At 38.6% G+C, this 13,404-nt stretch overlaps 1 long non-coding RNA gene across 1 annotated transcript; it reads left to right on the plus strand.

Annotated features, from left to right (window-relative positions):
* Window positions 1–2,116: 2,116 nt before the first annotated feature.
* LOC129042468 (uncharacterized) lies at window positions 2,117–12,466 on the plus strand. The gene is made up of 3 exons (XR_008504136.2): window positions 2,117–2,285; window positions 10,790–10,914; window positions 11,129–12,466. It is a non-coding gene; the product is annotated as an uncharacterized LOC129042468 (long non-coding RNA).
* Window positions 12,467–13,404: the final 938 nt, after the last annotated feature.

Raw genomic sequence — 13,404 nt, forward strand, 5'->3', positions numbered from 1 at the left:
TGGGAAAAAATGTTTCCTCTTTATGATCAAGAGAGAAAAGCATTTCTCCTCCCCAACAGATCAACTATTTGAAATGCACATGAACTGTAAGGTTCTCTCAGCACAGAAATTGGTCCCTAGAAACTGACATTTTCCCCCTAAATTTTCTTACGGCACCAGAACTTTGTCTATCCTTATTTACCATAAAAACAACATTGTACACTCTAAAAGTCAAGACATGATAAACAGCAAAAATCTCACCTATAATCTCACCTTAAACCTAACATACTCTTCCCAGCCTAACAAAATCATTAGCAATTCTTGGATTCCCTCCAGGTCTTCACTCATGCACTGACTTCATGTAGCTGTAACTGTCAGCAAAACTTATTTCACGAAGAGCGTCTATTCCTACAAACTCAGGTTTAAAGCATTTTAAATGAATTCAGTGTAACAAGATGAACCCAAGTGACACCAATTTTGAGATTTTTTTTGAAACCTGGAAATTCAAACTGCAGTGGGCTGAATTGGAGCTGCCTCACCTGGACAGGGTGTTGTGCCCCTAATTAGGCTAGAAAACCCTACCTTGGGTAATTTGATGATTGATTGTATTGGAGCTCAGAGCCTGCAGGTGGGGGTAAGCTTCTCTTGAAACAAGGGAAAGGTCAATCCTGGGACTGCGAGGGGTTGAAAGGCCAGTCTTGGACAGCTGTGAGCAAAAGAACTTCCTCCTCTCTCTAGGCTGAGGGATAGAAATTGGGCCAGCATCTCCACACCCCAACAACTTCCAAACGCTGCTCTGGCCACAGGGAGGCAGGAAGTATCCCTGGTGAGGGACAGTCCTGGGAGGGTCCCAGGATGGCTCTGGGCCTATTTTGTGCTTATAAGTTATTCTCCATACTCTTCTTCCTTCCATTATCTGTAGACCTCCACCCCAAACCCCGAAACGGAGTCTCTGTTGCCCAGGCTGCAGTGCAGTGCCGTGGTCTCAACTCACTGCAACCTCCGCCTCCCAGGTTCAAGTGATTCTTGTGCATCAGCCTCTAAGTAGCTGGAATTACAGGAGTGCACAACGACTCCCAGCTATTTTTTGTATTTTTAGTAGAGGCAGGTTTGACCACGTTGGCCAGGCTTGTCTCAAACTCCCAACCTCAGGTGATCTGCCCAACTCCTCGGCCTCCCACAGTGCTGAGACTGCAGGCGTGAACCACCACACTGGGCCTATCCTCAGGCTTTTACTAAAGACACTTAAAGGTTACAGCCTGGTCTTTCTTATTTGAGTTAGTTTCCAATGACTGCTGAACAGATTCACAAACTTGTCTTAACACAACAGAAATTTGTTATCTCGCAGTGCTGGAGGCCAAAAGCCAAAATCAAGCTGTCGGCAGGACTGTGCTTATTACAAGGGCTTGGGGAGAATCCTTTCTGTCTCCCAGCTTTAGGCCCCTGTCTTCTTGGCTTGTGGCTGCATCACTCTACGCTCTGTCTCCATGTGGCCTTGCCTCCGTGCCTGTTTTCCCTCTTCTTCTCCTATGTGAACACCATCACTGGAATTAGAGTGCACCCCGGTAATCTAGGATGATCTCATCTTGAGATGCTTAATTTCATTACTTTGCAAGGATCCTATTTCCAAAGTCACACGCAGATTCCAGTCGGACATGATTTTTTTTGAGGGAGGTCCATTCAACCTGCTATCATTGTGGTGTGGGAAATTCAAGACGGAAACTGCACCACCTTGGAGACAGACTAGTGGAGAGCAGTGTCCCTTCCCCTACAGCCAGGGCTGGGGGAACAGCTGGGCACAGTGGAGGTCTCACAGGGCACCAGGAGTAAAGCAATAGGCAGGGCTATGACAGGAGACTGAATCCCAGGACCTGGGGATAGGTCGTATCTTAGGAATATCTGCCCACGAAGGCAGTGGGCAGCAGAATCCCACTTTGAGGTGCCAGCACTGATTCTCATTCCTTCCAAGATGGTAAACCATTAGGACGTCTGGATCCCTCCCTAAGATCAACCCTGGAGGAGCTGCAGAGGAGAAACAGGGCACAAGAGGACCAGACAGGGCTGTGGGCAGCAGGGAAGAAGAAAACAAACCGTTAAAGTGCTGTTGCTCCCTCTCTCCCCAACATCCCCCTGGGACATACAGCAATGGCCCCCACACCTGGAAGGACTCAGGCTCTGAATCCAGCACCTTCAGGAATCAAGTGAGGGCACCCCAGAGGCCCTATGCTTGAGGGAGACTGACGAAAACAGGTGGATCTAGGTAAAATCAGTCTCTGCTACCCTCCTCATCTAAACCCTCAGCGCAGGTGAGTCGGGATGCAAATGTAAGGAGAGTTCCCTCCTGATGCTGCTTCTCCCCCAGCATGAGGACAGAAGAAGGTGACCGGGTAACTGTCACCTTCTTAGGAGCAGGGGTGGAGGTGCTACTCCAGCTCTCTGGTGCTGGACAGTCCTCCCCAGGCATATCTTCTTCATTACATCCACACTAAGCTCACAGGGACTCACAGTTACAGGGTCTATTTCTCTGACTACTCATTTCCTTACAAAATACCCAGTATCTCTGTTGGTGAGGGGAAGGCACATATGTCAAAATAAAAAGACATTGTAAGGGCCCAATCATTTCAAAACAAAAACATGTTAGGTTATGGTGTGCACCAGAAGTAAAATAATTAGAAGCAAAATAATTAGAAAGCCAATCATTTTAAATTAGCCAAAAAAAACTTAAAAGGAGGTTGCAAAGAATAATTTTCAAATAGTTAAAGATATGACTCTCATACAAGTCATAGTGAAAAATGTATTTTAACTCAGACTTAACTCCAAAAGAATGCTAAAGTTGGTTCAAATGAGAATTTGAAAGATGGGGTATATACGTATAGGCAATGGAAGACAGATTACTAGAATATGATTTCTAAATCAGACACCAAATCAGTTAATATCTTACAGAGCAAAAGAAAACAAAAATAAAACCTTTAAGGTATTCTTTTCTACTAGACAGAAATTAGTTTTTGTTTATCAGTTATTGACAGATTAACCTGTAGCTTCACACAATATGAGCCCTAAGCAGTTATAAAGAATAAGTCAAAAGCAATTATCCTAAGAGTTAGATAATCTTTGAATGGAACTAAACAATGCTCCAGTATGACACTAAAAGGGCTTGCGCTTTTCCTTTGCCTTAGTTCCAAGTTTCAGACAATTTTTCTTAAGAGAGATAAAAGTGGCCAGCCCCAGTGGCTCACACCTGTAATCCCAGCACTTCGGGCAACTGAGGTGGGCAGATCACCTGAGGCCAGGAGTTCGAGACCACCCTGGCTAACATGGTGAAATCCTGTCTCTACTAAAAGTACAAAAAATGAGCCGGGTATGGTGGTGTGTGCCTGCAGTCCCAGCTACTCGAGAGGCTGAGGCAAGAGAATCGTGTGAACCTGGGAGGTGGATGTTGCAGTGAGCTGAGATTGCACCACTGCACTCCAGCCCAGGCCACAGTGCAAGACTCGGTCCCACAAAAAAAAAAAGAGAGAGAGAGAGAGATAAAAGAAGATAGGAGACAGGAGATTGAATGAAGAATGAAAAGGCAAATTAATAGAAAATATAAAAGAAGTTAAGAGAAATGGAGAATAGAAGTTAAAGTGCTGAAATTTCAATTAACAAGAAGTACCAGAAAGAGAGAGAAACAAATAAAAAAGAGAAAATATTTGAATAGTGAGCTATATTTTCTAAAATTGTCTTTTAAATAAAGATCTCAGATAAAAAAAAATCCATAAAGAAGAGATAAGGAAAAGCCCACATTCAGACATACTATTAAAAAGTTTAAGGATATATCCCTAATTATATATGTGGAAATTATAAAAATTTACAAAGGAAAAGAGCATATAGCATTCAAAAAACAAAAATCTAAAAACAAGAAACAGATTTTATAAAAAGCAACACTGAATGCAAGATGATGATAATAGAGTAATAATTTCGAAGTATTCAGAAAAATATCCATAAAATTTAGAGTATTATATTTAGCCAAAGAGTCTTTTGAATATGAGGGCATGACACTCCCTAATTATATATGTGGAAATTATAAAAATTTACAAAGGAAATTTGTAAATTTCGTAGGCACACATGAAAACCTTGAACAAATTTCAAACTGTGTCATACAGACCTTGGTTTCTGAACATAGCTCATTTATGTTAAATATAAACCAAAAAAATAAATTCCTACAATTTGAAAATTCAGAAATGCATTGTGCTTAGTTAATAAGTTAAAGAAGAAATGATAATAAAAATTATGTCTTATGTAAGTTTTTATATTTTTATTTTTTAATTGTAAATTGACAAATTATAGCTGCGTGTACCTATGGGGCACAAAATGATGTTATTATTTATGAATACCATGTGCAATAATTAAATCAATCTAATTAACATGTATCTATCACCTGAAGTAAAGTCATGCACCACATAGTGATGTTTAGGTCAATAAAGGATCAAATATATGACGGTGGTCCCATAAGATTATAATACTGTATTTTTTCTGTACCTTTTCTATGTTAAGATATGCTTAGATACACAAATATTTACCATTGTGTTACAATTGCCTGCAGTAATCGGTACAGTAGCAAGAAGCACAGGTGTGTCGCCTGGGAACTATAAGCTGTTATCATATGTAGTATGTTATGGGTGTGTAGTGGACTATACCACCTAGATTTGTGTAAGTGCACTCTATGATGTTCATACGATATAATTGCCTAACCATGCATTTCTCAGAATGTATCCCCATCTTCATGAATTTCTTACATTAGCATTTTGTAATCATTCACCTCCTCCTTGGTTAAATTTATTTTTCTACGTATTTTTTAAAGCTATTGTAAATGGAATTGGTCTCTTGATTTCTTTTTCAGAAAGTTCATTGTTAGTGTATAGAAATGTTACTTGTTTTATTGTTGATTGTGAATCCTGCAATTTTACTGTCTTTGTTTATTAGTTCTATCAGTTTTTTGTGGGTTTTTTGGTAGAATCTTTAGGGTTTCCTATACATAAGACCGTATCAACGAACAGTGACACTTTCACATCTTTCTTTCCTATTGAGATGCATTTTACTTTTATCTCTTGACTAACTGCTCTGGCAAGGACTTCCGATACTTTGTTGAGTAGAACTGGCAAGAAGGAGTGGGAATGTTTGTCTTGTTCCAGATCTTAGAAGAAAAGGTTTCAGTTTTTCACCATTGAGTACAATGTTCGCTGTGAACCTGCCCCACATGATTTTTATTGTGTTAAGGTGCATTCCTTCTATACCTTATTTATTGAGAGTTTTTGTCATAAAAGGGTATTGGATGTTTTCAAATGCTTTTCTGCATCTAATGAGATGATCATATGGTATTTGTCCTTCATTCTGTTAATGTGATGTATCACATTTACTGAATTGCCTATGTTGAACTATGCTTACATCCCAGGGATAAATCTCCTTTGATCATGGTGAATGATCATTTCAATGTGTTGTTGAATTTGAATTTGGTTTGCTAGTATTTTGTTGAGAATTTTTACATCTGTTTCATAATAAAATGTTCAATGATTCAGAATTGAATGACAATGAAAATAATTGATAATGTATTAACAATTGATAACCTATGATAATGATAATCAAAACCTTAGGGTACAGCCAAAATAGTAATTCAAGATGTAAACACCTGTGTTGGAAAATAATGAAACCTCAAATTAATGAGCTAATTGTTTGTTATTTCAATGAACAAAACAATAAGCCAAAAATAATAAATAAAATGGAAGAGATAATAAAAATACTAATGGAAGTTAACAAAATAGGAAACAAACGTATAATACAGGATGTCAGCAAAGCCAAAGTTGATTTGTCAAAAACAAAAAACTTGAGAAGCCTCTGAAAACTAACAAGAAAATGAAAGAAACCACAGTGAAAAATATTGTGACTAAAAAAGGGGAGAATCTGCAAAAAAGTACTTGGCATAAAGAGATTAAATGATATGCCCATGTTCATAGCAGCACTACCAAAAATAGCTAAAACACAGAAGCAACCCAATGTCCATCAACAGATGAATGCATAAACAAAAGGTGGTATATACACACAATAAATTATTCAGCCTTAAAAAGGAAAGAAATTCTGACATATGCTACAACATTGAGGAATCTCAAGGACATTATGCTAAATGAAATAAGTCAGTCACGAAAAAACCAGTATTATATGATTCCGCTTATATGAGATACTTAGAGTAGTCAAGATCACAGAGACAGAAAGTATAATGGTGGCTGCCAGTGGTAGGGACTTATATTTTAATGGGTACAGAGTTTCTGTTTTACAAGATGAAAAGAACTATGGGAGATGGATGGTGGTAAGGTTTGCACAGCATTATAAATGTATTTAATACTGCTAAGTGGTACACTTAAAATGATTAAGATGGTAAATTTTATGTTATGTGTATTTTGCCACAATAAAAAAATTAGAAAAAAACGTAAGTGATAATAAAATAATACTACCAACAACTGCTTGCCAGCAATTTTGAAAACTTAGATGCAGTGAAGAAACTCTTACAAAAATAGTAACGAACTAGAACAACTCAAAAAGACATTATAAACAGCTTTAGAACTATTAAAGAAATTAAAACTGCGCCTTAAAATTTCCCACAAATAAAATATTTGACTATTGATATTTTTCTAAACTTTTAAGAAATAAACAATTATGAGTTTTTCAAATATTTGCAAAAAATAGAAAAGGGGGCATGTTCCCTAGCTTATTTATGAGTTCAGAATAGCCCAAATACTAAAACTACAGAAAGCAAAAATTTCATGCCATTCCATTTTTAATATGAATGCAAATAGTTTTTAAAATATTAAAAAAGTCCAAGTAACCTAAAAACATATTTAAAAGAAAATACACTTTGACCAAACTGATGTTATCCCAGGTATGCAATAATAATTTAATACTTTGAAAATTAAGAAACATAATTCACCACATTAAGGAATACATATATAATTTTTTAGTTAATGCAGGAAAATAATTTGATAAAACTCAATATCCACTCATAATAAATTATCATTAAATTCATAGTAAACAAAAACTTTCTTATGAAGAATATCTGTTTTAAAATCTAGGTAAAATATGATCCCATATTTGTAGATTGTAGAATAATTACAATTCCCACTTATATTCCAGCTCGTACTGGAAATCTTAGACAGCAAAATAAATCAAGAAAGAAATTAGACTCATAAGGATTTGTAGAGGATGTAGTTTTTCAAGTGGACAACCAGCAAGAATATATGGATAAATGACAAGAATGGGCGTATTTAGCAAAGTGTCGGATATATAATAACATCAATTGATAATGCATCAAGAAACAACTGGAAAATATAAACCCAGAACACCATTTATAATGGTATCAGAGAATAGCTAAGAATGTATTTAACAAAAGACATGCAAGATTCTACAAGGATAATTTTTAAATTGTATTAGATATTTTAATAGAAGCAAAGAAACGGAGAAATTGATTTGAACAGAAAATAAACAAAATAGGCCGGGCGCAGTGGCTTACACCTATAATCCCAGCACTTTGGGAGGCCGAGGTGGGTGGATCACCTGAGGTCAGGAGTTTGAGACCAACCTGGCCAACGTGGTGAAACCTCATCTCTACTAAAAATACAAAAATTAACCCGGCATGGTGGTGGGTGCCTGTAATCCCAGCTACTTGGGAGGCTGAGGCAGGAGAATCAACCTGAACCCAGGAGACAGAGGTTGCAGTGAGCTGAGATCGCACTACTGCACTCCAGCCTGGGTGATAGAGTGAGACTCCATCTTAAAATACATATATTCTTCAAAATATTATTTAAAGAAAGTGAAAAAAATTTACAAATTGGGAGAAGACATTTCTATTATTCAGCTCCAACAAACAATTACATATAGAAAATAAGATTCTTTCAAATCAATAGAGAAAGTACAAATGATCAGAGAGAGAAATAGACAAATGTACAAATGGATATTTCACAGAAGAAATGCATGGCTAAAAATCATAAGATTTATTTAATTATAGAAATGAATACTAAGATCACTATGAGATACCATTTTATAGTTAATTAACTGGCAAAATACATACCAGTCTAGCAAAATCAAGTGTAAAAAAAGATGTGAATTCATAGGATCACATTGCAACTGAGACTGATGCAATAAATTGCATAAATGGTTGTCCATCAGTGGTTTTTCAAAGTGCAACTACTTTAAACAACAGTTTGGTAATGTTTCCTAAATTTGATCATTTATACAACCTATAACCCAGCAATTCCACTCCTAATTAAATACTCAAAAGAAATGTATAAGCATATACAATAGGAAATAGATACAAATCATTCATATTGTCACTGTGCATCTTAGCAAAAAAAGTTGAAACTACCCGAATGCTCATCAATGGGAGAATGAATGAACCAAGTATAAAAGGGTGAAATGATCACATATTATAAACAGAGGAAGTGAATAAGCTATAATTTGTGAAAATAGAGATAAATCTTAGCAATTTAATGTTAAATGGGAAAGTTACCCCCCAAAGATTACATAAATCTCTATATCATTTTTACAGTCTAAAATAACTAAAATCAAAATAGACTTTCTAGGACCACAAAGAGGTGAAATAAAACCATTTTTAAAATAAAGCAAAAACGATGCATACAAAATTCAGGATAAGAGTTGCCTCAGACGGAAGAAACCAGAAGAAGTGAAGGGGCGGAGGTACCCTTATGGTTAGATTAGGTTTATTATCAATGGCTGAGCTTTTATTTGCATTGATGGTGAGTGCTCATTATATTATTAAAAATAACTAAATAAATCCCTGTGGTGAAACTGAGTGATGTACTAAGGATAGAATTGATCCAATTCTGTGGACCTAAGGTCCACAGAGAGTTTAAAAATAGGAAAAACATTAAAATGCAATTTGGTGAAGATATTATCAGATGCGAAGTCACTTAGGAGTAAGGGAAAAGTTGCAAAAGAAAAAGTAAAACGGAATGAAATAAATAAGCAGGAAGTAAAGAAATACATAATAGATGGGAAGGGACTTTCACCACCATCTTTTGAGTCACACATCCAGATGTTTGCTGATCCACAATACCACTGAGCCATTCTCGCCTTTGGCGATAAAGGCAGTTAGTGTGAAAACGCGCTGTTCTATTATAAAGAGATACTGCTAAGTTGAACTCTTCTTTCTGGGGCAGCTTCTACTAGAAGGCAGTTGCTAAATGTTTCTAGAGGGAACCAGCTGTGGGAAAACTATTAATTAGCCTCAGTCATTATATGCAGATTACATTGGTTAATTCAATATATAAAGCAGATAGGAGGAGTTGGGGTGATGTTCTTTTGATATGGTAAGAAAAGCATACAAGGTTTTATTATTCCCAGTGGAGCAGAAAGAGGATTTTCACTCAGAAAAAGCTGAACGTAGCTCCAAACTAAACAAATAAGACAGGATAGGCTGGGCACGGTGGCTCACACCTGTAATCCCAGAACTTTGAAAGGCCGAGGTGGGTGGATCACCTGAGGTCAGAAGTTCAAGACCAGCCTGACCAATATGGAGAAACCCCGTCTCTACTACAAAATACAAAATTAGCCAGGTGTGGTGGCACATGCCTGTAATCCCACCTACTCAAGACACTGAGGCAGGAGAATCGCTTGAACACGGGAGGTGGAAGTTTCAGTGAGCCGAGATCGTGCCATTGCACTCCAGCCTGGGCGACAGAGCAAGACTCTGTCTCAAAAAAATAAATAAATAAAGTAAAAGAAAAGAAAAGAAAAAAAAAGAAATAAAACAGGATATTCCTCGATTTGGGGAAGAAACAGACTATCCCTGAAGGAGGAGGTAATCTGTCAGCTGAGATATGCTTTGAGTCTTTAGAACCCCCAAACTCACAAAGCTGAGGTCCAAAAATGGGTAGAACATAAACAACCAAAATAAAGTTTTGTGTGAGTTCCAAAACATAAGTTGATATTTAGAATAATTACAGTAAAGATTAGTCAGAAATTACACATAAATGTATCATGTAATTTTTTTCATTAAAAAAATTTAAACTATCTTAAATCTTCCTATCACTAAAACTAAAAGGAGTGATCTTGAACTCCTAGGTGTCCAAGGGTCTGGCAGTGCCCACTGCAACCACGTTTTTTATTTGAAGTGCCATTTTTAATCTTAAAATTTCAGACAAATTTTGGATTCCTCTCTATATATATTCAGGTTTTTTTTCAATAGTAAAACATTTAAAATGACTTACTAATAAGCAAAAACTAATAGTTTGGGTGTACCATGCTAAGTCTATCGTCTTACATCCACTTGTTTATTAACACATATTCTATCTTGAGAAGAATCACTATAATTAACTTTTTCTGATTTACCTTTTGCCTGAATGTGATCTTTTTATTTAGTAAAAATATGTTATTTCAGATGTGTACTTGGAAATTTAGAAATATAATTCTCAGAAGGTTGAAAAGAAATGAAATAAGTGCCCCAATTCAGAAACGGGCCCTTCTGTTTGCTTTTGGTACCCACTCATTTTCACACCTGTAAAATATGGATATGAATACCTACCTTTGATAGAGACTTGGCTAGCTGTTCACCAAACCCCTTCCACTCTTCCTGGGAGTAGACTACATTTCCTAGCTTCCCCTGCAGTCAGGCGTGGCCACGTCCCTGAGTTTTGACCAAAGCAATAGGAAGAAGAAGAAAGGATGACTCATGCAGGATGGGAAATAAAACAAAAATTTTAAGAAATGCCAAAGTTATTCCTCTTTCTCTCTCTTCCCTTTTTGTCTTTTTTTCCACACCTAGGGCCACCTTGGAAGCCATGTGTTAACACTGAGTGATCCTCATCAGCCAAGTCCCTAATGCATGGAAAAGAACCTCCTGACCCCAGTCCCCACAGACAGGACTTTTCCTTTGCAAGAAATAAGGATGTATTGTATTAAGCCACAGTGTTCTTCTAACACAGAAGATTAAGCAGTGCTTAAATTAACATATACCTCCCCCAAAAAAACATGGTCAAGAGTGAGATAACTCACATAAAGTAATTAGCACCTAGTGTCACGGAGTGTGGATTTCTGTAATGTGAGGCCATGGGACCCTGGAACAATGCTGCCACATCCTATCAATCTATTTCTTAATTTGCAGGGTAAAGTTAACCATAAACAACAAAGTCATGGAGTCAAGCTGTCACAATTGACCACCATTCCTAAGGCATTTGAATTGTATGTATTGACAGGAAAAAGCAGGAAGGAGTGAAGACAGAAGATGGGGAGAATGTAACCTGAGTTGGAAGGTGTAATATTTAAATGTATTTGCAAACCTGGTTTGGGCCAAAAGGGGTAGGAGGAAGAGAAGAAGCATTTGCTGAGATCTATTATATGCCAATTGGAGGACTACAAAATTCACAATTCACATCTGTTGTCTTATTTCTTTCTCATAATCCCAAAGATAATTCTAAAGGTACACATTATTGTCTTCATTTACAATTAAGAATTGATGCTCCAAGAAGAAAGATCTCACAGTGTGTAGGCAACAGACCTGGGATTCAAACCTATATTGGTGGGTGTTAATGTCCTTGTTCTTTCTGATGTAAGCATGTAACCTTTCCACATCTCTGATTCTGTGCTCAAGGTGGGCCAAGGCATGCTGCTTGTAAGACAGGGTTCCTGTGATGACACAAGTCATTAATGCAAGTGTTAAGTGCCATGCATGCACAGAAGCCACTTAAAATGGGTTTTCGGAAATGAAAGCTGGGCTCAAACAGAGCCCACTTTCAAGGGGGCCTGGTTTAAGTGGCCAAACTCTCAAGAAGAAAGGCATTAAAGGAAGAGCCTTTCTGCTGGGCTGGCAAAACTTTAGGTTCATGAATTCAGGAGGAGACTGAGGAGGAGAAAACAGCGTTTTAGAATGCAGCCTCAGGAGCTGCCTGCACCTCTCAGGCCAGGAGGTTGGCTTTTCCAATTGTGCGATTCAGCTATTCTACCCAGCCCCATCTCTCATTTTCAATTAATCTGCACTAATGAATTCAACAACCAAAATGCATTTGCTAATTGAGGTGCTTGCTGGCCAGGTCATCCCCACTCCCTTGTCTGACAGCTGGTTCTCCCCACTGTACCAGGGTAAAGTAGGGTAGTAGAGGTTTCTGCTCTCCTCATCCCCTGCTGCCCCTGAGGGGAATACCCAGTGGGCAAGAGAAGGCCCAGCCTGGGAGAGAATGCTCATAATATATTACTAAGTCACAGACAGAAATTGCTCCTCCGGGCACAGTCTTTCACTTTTTGTTTCCAAGTGAAAGCTCATGACCATCCCAGCCATGTTATCTCCCTGGCCCTTGGAAGCTGTCATGTAATGGAAAGGGCATTAAACTCAGGCCAGGAAATTCTTGATACAGAACCCAGACTGTTGTTTATAACTGGGTTGACTTTGGAAAGTGACTGCCTCCCTCTCAGTTTGCCCATCTGGAAAATGAAACTAATGGAACTGACCTTGGAGTCATGGTGAAGTGCCCGTGAATGTAATCAGAACATCTCAGTTTCTTCTTCTACACTAAGGAGCATGACCAGTTGGGCATGGGGAGATGGTACCCTAAGGGATGCCTGAGCTTACCACTGGGTGGTAAATGTACAGAGTACAAAGAATGGGGGTGAGGGTGGGTCAGGGGGAGCTGGGAGTAAGGCGTCTACTGGCAAGAGATGGGTTGGAAGTGATGGCAATGGAGGAGGTGGGTGGCTGAGGAGTTGAGATGCTCATTGAAGGAATAAACAGACAAGACAGGGGAATGAGACTCCAGGCAGGAGTGGAGAATGAGAAGGAAGGAAGAACAGAACAAAGCAGAAAGACAGAGGTAAGCTGGGGGCTCAGCCTCCCCTTCTGTTCCTGCATCTCACCCTCTGCGATGGCAGCCTTACAAAGGATGATGACTTTTGCAGGTGCCACCTGTGAAGATGGGCTAGCAGACTCTCCAAAAGCCATGTGCAGCCTTAAGATTTCTTTTGTCTTTTTTTTTTTTGGCAAAAAGGGCCTGACAAAACCAGCCGCCTGGCCAGGATTCCTTTGTCTGTGTGGATGCAGAGAAAGGGAATCAGCCAGACCAGGGGAGTCGCTGTCACAATCACCTGGGAACCAGCTTTGGAGGCAGAAACCCAGACCCTCCCCTGATCATAGCACTGCCCACGGGGCTGAGGATTTTAAAACAAAAAGAAAGAAAGAAAAACGCCTCAGTGCCTTTTCCCAGGGGAGAGAAGGGGCTTAGGACACCTGGGAAGTAACCTCAGACACTGGGGTTTCCCTAAGTCAGAACTATGAGCCACCAAAGGGAAGGTTCTGGAAATTTGCAATTCTAAGGATGAGCTGTAGGACAAAACCAGAAACTAGTCCAGGGCTGAGAGTCAGTGAGAAAAGATACAACGCGATCCAGTCCG

This window comes from Pongo pygmaeus, chromosome 7 (assembly GCF_028885625.2).
Source record: "Pongo pygmaeus isolate AG05252 chromosome 7, NHGRI_mPonPyg2-v2.0_pri, whole genome shotgun sequence".
Taxonomy (NCBI): Eukaryota; Metazoa; Chordata; class Mammalia; order Primates; family Hominidae; genus Pongo; species Pongo pygmaeus.